Raw genomic sequence first — 13618 nt, forward strand, 5'->3', positions numbered from 1 at the left:
CTACATTGTTCTGTGGTAGAACATGATCAAGAGGACCCTAAGCTATGGCCCGAAGCAGTCCTGTGGCCAAAGCCTGGCGGCACCTCTTCCGAACCTGGGTGACCTCACACAGGCAGCTGTACTTTTCTGAATACAGATGCCTTGCTCATAGGTGGCTGGATAAAGCAGAAATAGCACATGCCTCATCACGGTGACACTTTGGGTACCCTCAAGAGGCACGGCAGCTGTCATGATCATCACACCACAGACTGGGGACTTCCCTGGTGGTCCAGTGGCTAAGACTCTGTGCTGCCAATGTGGGTGGCCCAGGTTCAATCCCCGGCCAAGGTACTAGAGCTCACATGTCGCAACTAAGAGTTCGCATGCCAGCTACCAAGACCTAGCACAGCCAAGATAAATAAATAAATGTTAGAAAAACCAAAACAGACCATCGGGTGCTCCCAAGGGTGTCGAGGACTGTTGTCTCCCTCCGGCCTCAGCTGACATTTGGTCCTATTTGGCTGCCCCACGTGCTCGCACCCTCCTGGCTCATCGGATCCTGGGCAGCGAGTCTGTGGGGCCAGGTGAGCATATGGCCTGGTGACCGAACTTGGTTGGAGGCCGGTCTGCTTCCTCTCCCTCGTTAGCGTCGCCCGGGGGGCCTGCTCTCTCCTTAGCAGAGGCCTGGATGACGAAGGCCACAGCCTATTAATTGCGGTGACAGTGATAAAGGAAGAGGGGGAGGCTGCTATTTGTCTTGCCCGTAACCTCTCGCATCATTCCAAGATGAATGAAAACTCATTTTCTGCTTTGATTCGGTCTAATTTCCCTGGGCCCCCTGGGCCTGGTAGGGGGAAGGGACTCACAAGCCCCTGCTGAGCAGGAATGGTGGGGAGGAGGGGGAGGGTTCGGAGGTCACAGAGGGAGGAGGACGACCTCCATCCACTAGGGAACCAAGGACTTGCAGAGGTGGTGGTGCGTGCATTCATTCATGAGGCACCAAGAGTATGGGGCCTGTTCAGGTGGTAACTGATTGAATTCACAGTCCTGGAAGGAGGGACTCTGCTGCCCATTTCATGGATGAGACAGTAGTGGTGGTAGAGAGAAAGGGGCTTGGGATACGGAGCAGGGCTCCTGGGCACAGGTCTTTCCGTGTCCCGCATTTCTTTGATTAGGAAACAGCCTTCATTCTGCCTTCCCTGAGTTCCAATGGGTAGGTTCAAGCAGTTGTTAATTAGGGAAGGGAAAGGATGCGAGACCAGGGGAAACAGTCAAGAGCATTCTTGAGACAAGGTCCTGGTTCCACATCAACAGATACACACAGCAATATCTTTCGGGATTTTGCAGACACTGAAACCCCCTCCAGGAGGAAGAAGTATGGCATGCTGCCAGCAAGCATGTAGACTCCAGAGCCGTTGGTCCTGAAGGTTGATAATGCAGACGCCTACTTACCTCACCATCAGCTCATCAGAACAGTGTCCACGAGCTGATCATGGCTTCTTTGAACAATTACTATAAAACTTGTCACTGTCTTCCACAAGTTGGGACACACAGTTTTGAAGGCATTAGCCCCTATGGCCCCCTTTGCCTGGCAAAGCAATAGAGCTATCCTTTTCTACTTCACCTAAAACTCTGTCTCTGAGATTTGATTCAGCACCAATGTACAGAGACGCTGAACTTTGGGCATCGCTTAAACAAGGTCAGACAGCTAGTGAAGGGCCATCTTCCACTACCTGATGAGATATGTCCTGCTGATCATCCCATTCTACAGATGGGGACACTGAGACTCAGAGAGGCTGGTGGCTAGCCACCTGGCAGAGCTGGGATGCACAACTGTGTCTTGTTCACTCCAGAGCCCAGCACTTCGCCATGACCCCGGCCTGCCACAAAGCAGATTCATCAGAGAGCGTCTGTCCAGTGCCATCTCCAGCTCTTCCCTGTCACGCAGCATATCACCTCCCACCTGGATGAATGAAGGGCTCCAGCTGAACAGAAGGTCCTAGATGGGAAGGACCATCCAGGTGGGGGTGCATTCTCCACCAGGGAACAGAAGCAGATAAGGAGGAAAAAGGATGGAGCAGAGACAGACTGAGGCCTTCTTGGACTAGCTACTTTCTTTTCTGTGATATGGAGCTAACAGTGCCTGTGTCCCAGGTCCACGGGGTGGCTGGAGAGGGGATGATGAGAATGTGTGAGAAGGCACTTCACACCTCATACTTCCTCTCTGTGGAAAGGGAGAGGGAATCAGTAGCCCCCAGTGGTTTAAGCTGCTTTATCCCAGATCAATTAACCCATGTCTGTGAGTCCCTGCACCCATCTGCCTGGTAGCTTGCTGCATCCCAGTGTCCCCTCTGATGATCCAGAAGTCCAATGAAGCCCAGAAGTAAGAGGGGCCTGGGCCCCCCGACCTGTCTGCTAAATCGGCCTTATGGCCCCAGTGAGCCATGTGGACTGTGAAGAAGATGGGAGACGCCCGCTCGGTCTGCTTCACAGCAGGAGCTCAGGAAAGCATATTGAACACGTATGGGCTTCCCTTGTAGCTCAGTCAGTAAAGAATCTGCCTGCAGTACAGGAGACCCACGTTCAATCCCTGGGTCGGGAAGACCCCCTGGAGAAGGAAACGGCAACCCACTCCAGTATCCTTGCCTGGAAAATCTCATGGACACAGGAGCCTGGTGGGCTGCAGTCCATGGGGTCTCAAAGAGTCAAGCACAGCTGAGAGACTAACACTTACTTACTTACATACAACATCCTTTCAGGGCTTTGGGGCAAAAGGTGGAGGGGTTGCAATTGGGAGCAAGTTTTAGATGGTGTGATACATGAATCAGAGTGTGGGTTATGCAGTCGGGCAACCTGGTCTGAATGCTCTGCCACTGACTACGTACTGTGTGACCTTGGGTAGGTTACCTTGCCTCACTTCCCTTACCTGTAAAATGGGATAATAATGGTGTCTCCATCATATGATTATCAGTCAGCTTAGGTAAAGCACTTAGAGCAGTGTTGAGTACAGGTCCGTGTCTGGTTGGTGTTCTGACGGGCGGCAGCCGGGAAGGGCTAGCCTGGGGTTGGGATGGCCGTGAGAAATGAGGCAGCTGACTCCACTTGAGTCCACCTCCCCCACCTCCTCCAACAAAGTCCTCCATCTGGCCTGGATCTGAATTGCAAATGGCCTTCCCTTTCCCACCACTCAGGCTCCAGCTCCAGCTGGAGACAGAGGAGTCCAGTGAAGACAAGTCTCTGCCCTGCCGCAGGCCGGTAGCCTGGCTTTGTCTCAAAGGGTCTGCAGGCGGAGCCCTCAGACCGGGGCCCATTTAGGGCCACCTAGCCTGGCATTCAAGGCCTTCACAGCTTGCTCCCTCCCTCTCTCTCTGCTTTTGTAAGAAATCTCTGCTCTTTCTTTCCCCTTCCCCCTATCTCCAGGCTCAGCTCCATCTTCCACTACTTGATCAGGTATGTCCTGCTAATCATCCCATTCTACAGATGGGGACACTGAGACTCAGAGAGGCTCATGGCTAGCCACCTGGCAGAGCTGGGATGCACAACCTTACCTTATTCACTCCAGACCCCAGCACTTCAGCATGACCGCGGCCTGCCACAAAGCAGATTCTGCAAAGCATAAAGGAGAAATGAAGTCAGGGAGCCAGGAACTGTAACGAAGGTGTGCTGCTGCTGCTGCTGAGTCGCTTCCGTCGTGTCCAACTCTGTGCGACCCCACAGACGGCAGCCCACCAGGCTCCCCTGTCTCTGGGATTCTCCAGGCAAGAACACTGGAGTGGGTTGCCATTTCCTTCTCCAATGCACGAAAGTGAAAAGTGAAAGTGAAGTCGCTCAGTCGTGTCCAACTCTTAGCGACCCCGTGGACTGCAGCCCACCAGGTTCCTCGGTCCATGGGATTTTCCAGGCAAGAGTAATGAAGGTGTGAAGGTCACTTATTCACTGATTTGGTATTTACCAAGCACCTCTGTGGTGCTGGGCACTCGGAGACAATAGCGATGTCACGAGACTGGCATCAGTGATAACAGCAACATAAAGACGGTAATAATGAGACAGCAGGTGCTGGCACTTCCTGAACTCCTGCTACAGACTCAGCACTGAGCTACGTGTTTTGCAGACAGAGCTCCAATCCTCACTGTCGTCCTACAAGGTGGTTCTATTAGTATTATTTTTTAATTTATTGAAATATAGTTGATCTACACTGTTGCGTTAATTTCTGCTATATAGCAAAGTGATTCAGTTATACATATACATACATACTGTTTCTCATGTCCTTTTCCACTATGGTTTATCATAGGGTATCGAATATAGCCCCCTGTGCTATAGGATCTTGTTTATTCATCCTATATGTAAGAGTTTGCATCTGCTAACCCCAAACTCCTCATCCTTCCCTCCCCCACCCACCCTCCCCATCGGCAACTGCAAGCCTATCCTCAATGTATGTGAGTCTCTTTCTGTGCTGTGTCATTTTAGAGTCCACGTGTAAGTGGTGCCATCTGACACTTGTCTTTTTCTTTCTGACTTGCCTCTCTTAGTATGATAAGGCCCGTCCATGTTGCTGCCAACAGCATTATTTCATTATTTTTCTTTTTTATGGCTGAGTAATATTTCATTATATATAATATATTCCTGTATATATTTATATATGCATATATAGGTGCATAGCTATACATACAAATATATACCCTGAATATATATATGAATGGGTGAGTCAAGCAAGGCTCAGAGAGCTCGGGTGTCTAAGGCCACACAGATTTCATGCACCTGAGTGAGCGTTGAGCCCTGGCCTGTCTAGGATAACAATACCAATGATGGTGATCACTGCCTTGCACATGTTGAGCACTTTCTGTGTCCCGGACAACCGTCTGCTGAACTCTCAAAATGACAACATAACACTGAGGAGGAGTGACAAGTTTAGACTCATTAAGCTGATTCATTCACCTGCTTCCAGGCTTACTGGGAGTGGAAGGCCTGGCCTCAGTCTTTTCCTGCAAAATCATGAGCAGCCCACAGGGTGAGGAGGCCTGGGTTCAATGAGGATCTATAAAATGGGAAAATACTACCCAACTCACAGGATGGTGGTGAACATCAGGAACATTCCTTATTAGGTAGGATTAACATTTTCTAGCCTGAGAATGGGCCTCCCAGCCAAGGTATCTATCACAGGTCCCAAAGCATCCTATTCTCCTCTGTCCTTGACCCCCACCTTCACCCCTTATGGGGCCCTCTGTCCCTCCCCACCCCCAGAAGCTCAGCCACTTCTGCAAGGGAGTATCTCCTGGATTTTATTTTCTTCCACCAAGTTGTAGGTGGGGACATAGCAGAGACACTTGGGGTTTCAGGTAAAGGAAGAGTCTGAGATTTAAGAGAAAAATGCGGGAGGGGAGGAAAGAGAAGGGAAGGAAAAGAGAGATACCAAGAAGGAAAGAAATGAGATGAAACAGCAGAACAGAACAGAAAGACCAGACCAGAGCACTAAGACACCGACGGACAAAACAGACAGAAAGATGGAGACAAAACAGAGAAAGGGCTAAAAAGAGAGAAGTAGCCAAAGCTGGAAAGATGCTGCCAGAGAAAAAGTGGGTCAAAGAGAAGGGTCCCTCAAGCAGATGGGCAAGGACAGGGACAAAGCCACCTGCCTTGGCCCCCAGCTGAGCTAGGCTTTCAGGCTCCAGCGTCCTGCTGCCGAGAGAGAAAAGCCTCTTCTCCCACATTCGAATGAATTTGATATTCAATCAATGAAGATTAACTCACCAAAGGTAAGGGAGGGGGGGTTTTACATCCGTGAGGAAGTCAAATACGATTATGCAGATGAGAAAATTATCCTGAGATGAGGTGCATCTCATGTATGATAATTCCGGGAAAGGCTGGACTCCCACCCTGATTAGCATATCTTCAAGACCAGACCGGGATAGGGGAGGCGAGGACCCAGAGATGGGCATTGCACTGACCAGGAATCCCACTAAGAGAAGTTGGTCAAAGCTGTCAGCTCCCTGATATCCTTTTCTGGAAAAGAAGACCCTCAGCTTCTGTCAGGGAAGACCTTAATGAGAGCCTTGACCCTGCAGTGTCCACTGAAACTCTTTCGACCTCAGCTTGCTCTTGAAACAAAAGAGCACTCTAGAGCAGGTATTTTCGAACTTTAGATGAGTGCAAATCACCTGGAGACGTAGATTCTGATTCAGTGGGTCTGGAGCGAGGGCCTGCATTTCTTTTTTAAAAAATACATGATTTTTTAATATTTATTATTTTATTTATTTATTTGGCTGAGCCACGGCTTAGTTGGGGCATGCAGGGTCTTCCATCCTCATTGATACATGCAGGATCTTGAGTTGCGGCATTCGAATTCTTAGCTGTGGCATGTGGGATCTTAAGTTCCCTGACTGGGGATGAACCCAGTCCCCCTGCTTTGCGAGTGTGGAGTCTTAGCCCCTGGACCCCCAGAGAAGTCCCAGAGTCTGTGTTTCTAACCACCTCCCAGGTGATGCCAGGGCAGCTGCTCCACAGACCACACCTGTAGAGGGTCCAGCTCAGTGGCGTTCACCCTGGTGGCGTCTTATGGTCACCTGGGGAGCATTTAAAATACTGCCAATGCCTAGGGTCCACAGCAGACCAGTTAAATAAGAATCTCCTGGAGAAGAGCCTGGGCACTGGTGTTTTTTAAAAGATGATTCTAATGTGCAGCTGGGGTTGGGAACCTCTGGCCTAAATGAAGACCAGGATCATAAGAAGGTCATGGATCTATTCTAAGTCTCCAGGGGCCATTGTGCACCCAGACTCTCAGGAGCCACAGATGTGGGTGGGACCGTGGAAGAGGAGGTGAGTAACCCGGAGTGGGGCTGAGGACACTGCCCTGGGCCAGCTGGAGAGCCTTGATGGTAACTACCCAAATCAGCCCTTGTGTGCTAAGCACTACACCTACTCAACACAACACGTATATTCTCAACTACGTGTACTCCACTGTATATACACATGTGTTCTCTCCAGCCCTTGAGTGGAGACATTATCATTTCCATTTGACAGAGAAGGAAACTAGGCTCAGAGAGGCAAAGCGAGTTTCCCAGGATTGTGGAGTCAGGACTCGAGCCTGTCTTATTCTGACCCCCAAGGCCTGCACTCTTTCCACTCTAGCCATGCCTCCCACTCCCTGGATCACCTTACCCGAGGAAGTCAGTAGCTGATCCCCGGTCCATAAAGCCTGACCGAGCCGGGGAAGGGGGCATCCCCCCTCTGCCTGCTGTGCCTGAAGGAGGCTGACCTCGTGGCGGAGGGGAGTGAGTAAGGACTTGAAAGTCAACAGCCCTGGGTTCAGATCCTTCTCTTATAGCTGTGTGACCGTCAGCGAGTCATTACCTTTTCTGAGTGACAGACAGGCTCCTCCTTGGCCAGATGGGATAATGAGATCAAATTCCGGGTTGCCGAGAAATGAGGTCAGGTAGCACGTGTGTGGTGGTGTGGAGTAGACGCACGGGGACAGAATAGAATGGGTTGAGCCAAGCCTCAAAGTTTCTAGAGCTCGTGGCTCTTCACTCCCACCCTCAGAAGCCCGAGAGCCAGAGCGTTGGCCCAGTGACCACAAGCCCCTCCTCCAACATGGACAGGGGCCCAGTGCCTCCCAAGTGATGTTTCAGGGCCAGACGAGGCCTGGCTGAGTCATGTCTGGTCTGGTAAGCACTGGCCCCCATGATACAGACGGCTGGGACTGGACCTTCTGCCCAGGAGCCCACCAGGGCAGGTATCCTCTGCCTCCCCAGGGAAACTTGGGGTGCAGCCCCCAGCATCTTCCCCAAATCAGATGTGCTATTACCTGTTGGTAAGCAGGGGTGGGGGAACCCTTGAGTTCCTCCCTGTAAAGAGAGGCAGTGGGCCTGGGAACCTTCCAGCACCAGACAGCCTTCCCTTCCTTTCCCAGGAATTTGCCTCAAAGAACCATCCCATGTCCATGGCCGCTGAGTAGGGTTGTATTTACACCAGGGGCCGAGTAGGGCAGGAATCCAGCCCCTGATTGGCTCACCAACCTGTGCCTCTCTTGCTAATTGTCATGGAAACATCCTGTGCGTCACTGGGGAAGAACTTAACATCAGTGAGCCTCAGTCTCCTGGTCTGTAAAATGGAGCCTTAATGGTGCTGTATGAAGGTTCACCCCCTGCCCATCTCCCTCTGGCTTTGTGTCCCCACAGCCTCCTCTCACTGCCAACCTCACCCAGCACCCTGGCCCCCAGCCCTTCTAACAAACAGCAACCTGTAGCGGGGGGTGCCCTGGGTCGCCGTCACTGGGGGCCCCAGTCCCCATTCTGTTTCAGTCTTCACACGGCTACCCAGGATCTCCCCTGGCAGCCAGGACAAATGGAGATGTGTGCAAGGAGAGAAGAAAGGGAAGGAAAGGGGCCACAGAGGGGGCCTGGAAGCTGCCGGCATGCTCGCGGTCTCTGTCTCCTGCGCCCTGTACTGCCTCTCTCCGTGTGTGCTGGGTGCTCATCTGGGCAGCCGTGCGTGCGTGTGAGTGTGTCACAGTGGCTTCACGCCCGAGCGTGTTGTAGATCTCCGTGTGTCCCTTGCTCTGTGTGTCTACTTGTCTCTGCGCCTGGTGCGTGTGTGGGTCTGGATATGTGTGTTGGTGGGGGGGGGGGGGCTCTGTGAATGTGTGTGTCTGAATGGGAGTGTATTGTGATGTGTGTGCACACAAGTGTGTTCGAGCAAGTGTGTGTCCGTATGTGTGGGTGTGAGTCCGCATGTCTGTGTGGGTGCATATCACAGTGGGTGTGAGGATCTGAGTGTGTGTCCAGTGAGAGTAGATTAGTGTGGAGGATGAGTGTCTGGCTGGGGTGCATCAGTATCTGTGTGTGTGTATCCCTTTGTAGGCATTGGTGTGGGTGTGCATCAGTGTGTACACACTATCTGTGTGTCTAGGTGGGCATGTGTCTGTGTGTGGTAGGGTGTGAGTATCTGAATGTTTGTCTTGGAGGGTGAGTTTGTCTGCATGTCACCATGTGTATCTGCTTATCCATTTACACGGTGTAGGGTATGAGTGCGTGTGTGTGTGTGTGTGAGTGGGGCGTATCAGTATGGAGGGCTCTATATCCTATGTGAGACTGAGTGGCTGTTTAGCAGAGTGTGGGGCATGTGCATTTGTGTGTTTCCGTGTGGGTGTAGCACTGTGTGGAGTGTGCGTGTTTGCCCTCGGGTACCAGCATGTCTCATATGCTCATGTGTGGGTCTGAATGAGTGTGTTGCCGTGTGTGGTCGTGTGTGTATCTGTGCACGAACCGCTGTGGAAGTGTCTGAGTATCCATTTCTGGAAAGTAAAGGGTGTGTGTATCTTTGTGTCTGAATGGGGCTATCAGCGTGTGTGAGTGTCTGCGTGCGTGTCTCTAGATCTGCGTATCTTGTGGGTCTGCACCTCTCCAGCTTGGCTGGGCCCAGGCACCGTAAATCCATCAACTCCACATGATTTTGTCAATCCTGACAGCTAACTTCAACATGACGACAAATCTGGCCCCAGAGGATATTAAGCAAAGACACATGAGCCTATAATTTTCTGCTTCCACGTGTGAGATGCTATAATAATCAAAAGAAAATGAGTTTCTAACTACCCCAGCTCTTTGTGCTGTTGCCTTCATGCCGGCTGCACTAATTGAATCACCCGGCACCACTGTATCAATGGTAACTTGGGTATTGGGGGGTAATCAGGCGTGTGGGGGGGACCAGCTTGGAGAGGTGCGGGGGCTTTTGTGAAGGTCCCATCTGCCTTGTGTGCCAAAGCCGCCCGCCGCCCATTCGCATTTGGCTGGACAAGGGAGCGACTGAAGGGCAGCTCCCACCCAGAGGAGGGTCTGGGAGGGGATGCCTGAGGGAGGGGGCACCTATGCCCAGATGCTGCGGCTCTGGCCCCTTGGTCCCAGAAGGAGAGCTGTGCAAAAATAAAAAAGATCTAAACTTTGGAGATTGGCCTGTTGTGGTTGTTCAGTGGCTAAGTCGTATCCGACCCTTTGTGAGCCCATGGACTGTAGCCCGCCAGGCTCCTCTGTCCGTGAGATTTCCCAGCAAGAATACTGGAGAGGCCGTTTCCTTCTCCAGGGGACCTTCCTGACCCAGGTGTTGGGCCTGTGTCTCCTGTATCGGCAAGGCAGGTGCTTCACCACTGAGCCACCAGGGAAGCCCTGGAGATTGGCCTACCTGGGCTCAATCCTGGCTGAAAGTCCTTCTGCCATTTGCCCTCTGGGGCGCGGTTTCCTCATGTAGAAAATGGGATGACCATCTAACTCACAGGGACAAGGGAGGCCACACAGATTAAGCACAGAGGAGGTGTTTGGGGGTCGTGACTATTTTTGTTGTTATCAATGTTTACAGCACTTTACTGTGCCTTAGCATCACAGTATGAGACAGGGCTGGTTACCCCATTCTACATCTGGAAAAAGTGAGACTCAGAGACGTGAAACCTGATCACTTGAGACACAGCTCTCTCTATGTACAGTTGTGGGGTCTGAAGTAGGGTGTGTGTGTGTGTGTGTGTGTGTGTGTGTGTGTGTGTGTGTGTGTGTTTTCAAAAAGGAAGGAAAATAGTTCCTGGTGGCTTCTGTAGGTCCCTCACTCAACAGTCCTGTGACTCAATAAAAATAATAATCAAGGACTCCCCTGGTAGTCCAGTGGTTAAAAATAAGACACTTTCCAATGCAGAGGACACAGGTTCAATGCTTGGTTGGGGCACTAAGATCCCACATGCCACTGGGCAACTAAGGCCAACTAAAAAAGCCTTCACTCCACAACAAGGACCCAGTAAAGCCAAAAAAAAAAAAAAAAAAAAAAAAAACCCACTATAATAAATAAATTAATTTAAAAAATAGTTGTTCACCCTTGTATAGCACTTACCATGGTCCATTTACTGCGTATTAACCCCTATAACCCTCACCCTGAGTTTGTGAGGTAGAGAGGCAAGTACCCCTGTTTACAGATGAGAAGACTAAGGTACAGAGAGGCTGAGTAACTTGCACAAAGTCACATGGGTGGCAGGTGGTAGAACTGGGCTTCAAGAAAGTCTGTCTTCAGAGCCTTCACTTTAATCCACCGCTTGTTCTTCTTAAGGATCCAGCTCTGCTCCCACCCTCTCTTTTGTTCCTCACAGTCTTCTAAACCAAATCCTTCATTTGCCTCCAAGCAAGAAACCTCTTTACCCAACCAAGGACACATTCCTCCAGAAACAAGCCTCCAGAGTGGGATGGAAATGTCCCCATCCCCAAACCCACCGTGCATCCCCACGTCAAGATGGGAGATCACCCTATGCCACTCTTCGGCCTGGGCCCCACTTGCAGTCAGACAGCAAGCTGTCACCAAGCAGCTGCTCTGTACCTAGGCAGGGAACTGGGGTGGGGGGGAAGGGGTTACAAAGAGGAAATTACTATAACTCTATTTTTGTACAGCCTTTCAGCTCCCTTGGTGGTACATGTGGTAATGCAGGAGACCTGGGTTTGATCCCTGGGTCAGGAAGATGCTGGAGAAGGAAACGGCTACCCACTCCAGTGTTCTTGCTGAAAAACTCCATGGACAGAGGAGCCTGGCGGGCTTGGCAGGCTGCAGTCCACGGGGTCACAAAGAGTTGACGCAACTAACAGCTTTACTTTTACTCTTTGCAAAGCTAGAAACAACAGTAAAGGAACAGACTTTGGAGCCAGGAAGGTCTGGGTTCTGATTTTAGCACTGTCATTGACTATCTGGTGGCCATTGGGCTTGTTAAAGAATATCTGTGACTCAATTTCCTCAACCATAAAATGGGAACATTTCTCCCAACATATCAAGAACAATGCAAAAATATCTGCTCTTATCACCCCCATTTTACACTTTACTGGAGACCATAGACAGTGCAATAAGGCAAGAAAAAGAAAAAAAAGACACACAGCTTGGAAAAGGAAAACCATCTTTATTCGCAGACATGATCATCTTCACAGAAAACTCTAAGGAATCAACTCTCTCCACCAGAAAAAGAAAAAAAAAAAAAAGCTACTGGAGCTAATGAATTTAGTAAAGTTGAGGGATACAAGGCCAATATACAAAACCAAGTGTATTTGACATGCTACAATCAACAATTAGACATTGAAATTAAAATGGGGACATGAATCTCATCTCATGAGGTTGCTAGAAGGGATAAAATGAGATAATATTTAACTTGAGGTATCTAGCTCACCTACTTTCTCATAACTTTGTTTGGAGGTGGAAAGAGAAAGGCTGGTAGAGAATCTCACCTGACAAGCATCCCCTCCTCTCTGCACCACGACTGGGAGGGAATGTCTCTGATGTGTCCTTAGTAGTTGTGCCAATTACAAATTTCAGGGCTTTGTTGATCTATAAATGTGAGAGATCAGGGGTGGAGAGGTGGCGCATCAAAACCTAGGGGCTCCTGGGAAATATATTGCCATGCACATGTGAGCATTGTCCATCAGCTGGTTTGCCCAGAGGAGGAACTGAGGGACCACAGCCTGGGTGCGCTCTGCCTCCTATCCCTCCTTCCGCCCTTCTCATCTTTCTGCTAATCAACATTTCTACTGGGCCAGGCCCAGAATGTCCAACGCAACCCAGATAAATCTTAGGTCAGTTTCAGTCTTGATTATACCCAAAAGGAACCCTGCTGCTGCTGCTGCTGCTAAGTCGCTTCCGTCGTGTCCAACTCTGTGCGACCCCACAGACGGCAGCCCACCAGGCTCCCCCATCCCTGGGATTCTCCAGGCAAGAACACTGGAGTGGGTTGCCATTTCCTTCTCCAATGTATGAAAGTGAGAAGTGAAAGTGAAGTCGCAGCTTCCAAAAGCACTGATTTGCAACGAAGTCTTTACCAAACTCTCTTGGACAAGCAGCAAAGTGGAGAAGAAAATCACATCACATACAACATACAGCAAAACTCTCTCAAAATCCTTTTTTAGCCCTGTCTTTCCCCAGAGTCTGGTAGGCTGCTGTATCTCACACCCCCTTTTTCCTTTGCCTCTTCTAAAATTTCAGTTCCCCTCTTTTTTCCCTCCACCACATGCCGACTGCGTTGATTCTGGTCTGATCCAGCTTTTCCTGCTAATAACTTTATGCTGTTTTTTTGGGTGGGAACTTTACAGATGTGCCTATCATCTGATCAGCTCAGATGTGGGAATGTGGGGGCAGGATTGGGGGGAGGCAGTAAGTGTTTAAAGGTAAAGTACACCATAATATTTTGTTTCCTGCTCATCAGAAGCCTTCAGATCTCTCACAGCCTTGCAGGGGAAAGATGAATTTAAACGGTTATACCATACACAGTGACACTTTCTGTGGAATAGGTCCAGCTCCCAACATATGCAAAGAGATGGCCTGATTCCTTCTGGGGCATGGGCCCAAGAGGAGGTGGCACTGATCCAGCACTTGAAGGACAGCTCGGCATTCATCTGATGGGAGGACAGAAAAGAAACGGAAAAGGAATGGGCATTATGCCTCATCTCCTGGTACGTGGCGTCCGTTAACTTCCTTATTAATTACACACCCACTGCAATTATTTTGGGAAGTGGGTGTATCTTAATATTCCCCTTTTACTGATTTGGAGATTGAGGCCCCAAAGGGAAAATGAAGTTGTCAAATTCACCTAGAGAGTATTTGGCACAGGTAGAATCGAATGCTGATCTCTACGGCTTCAAAA

Source organism: Capra hircus, chromosome 19, assembly GCF_001704415.2.
Source record: "Capra hircus breed San Clemente chromosome 19, ASM170441v1, whole genome shotgun sequence".
NCBI classification, from domain to species: domain Eukaryota; kingdom Metazoa; phylum Chordata; class Mammalia; order Artiodactyla; family Bovidae; genus Capra; species Capra hircus.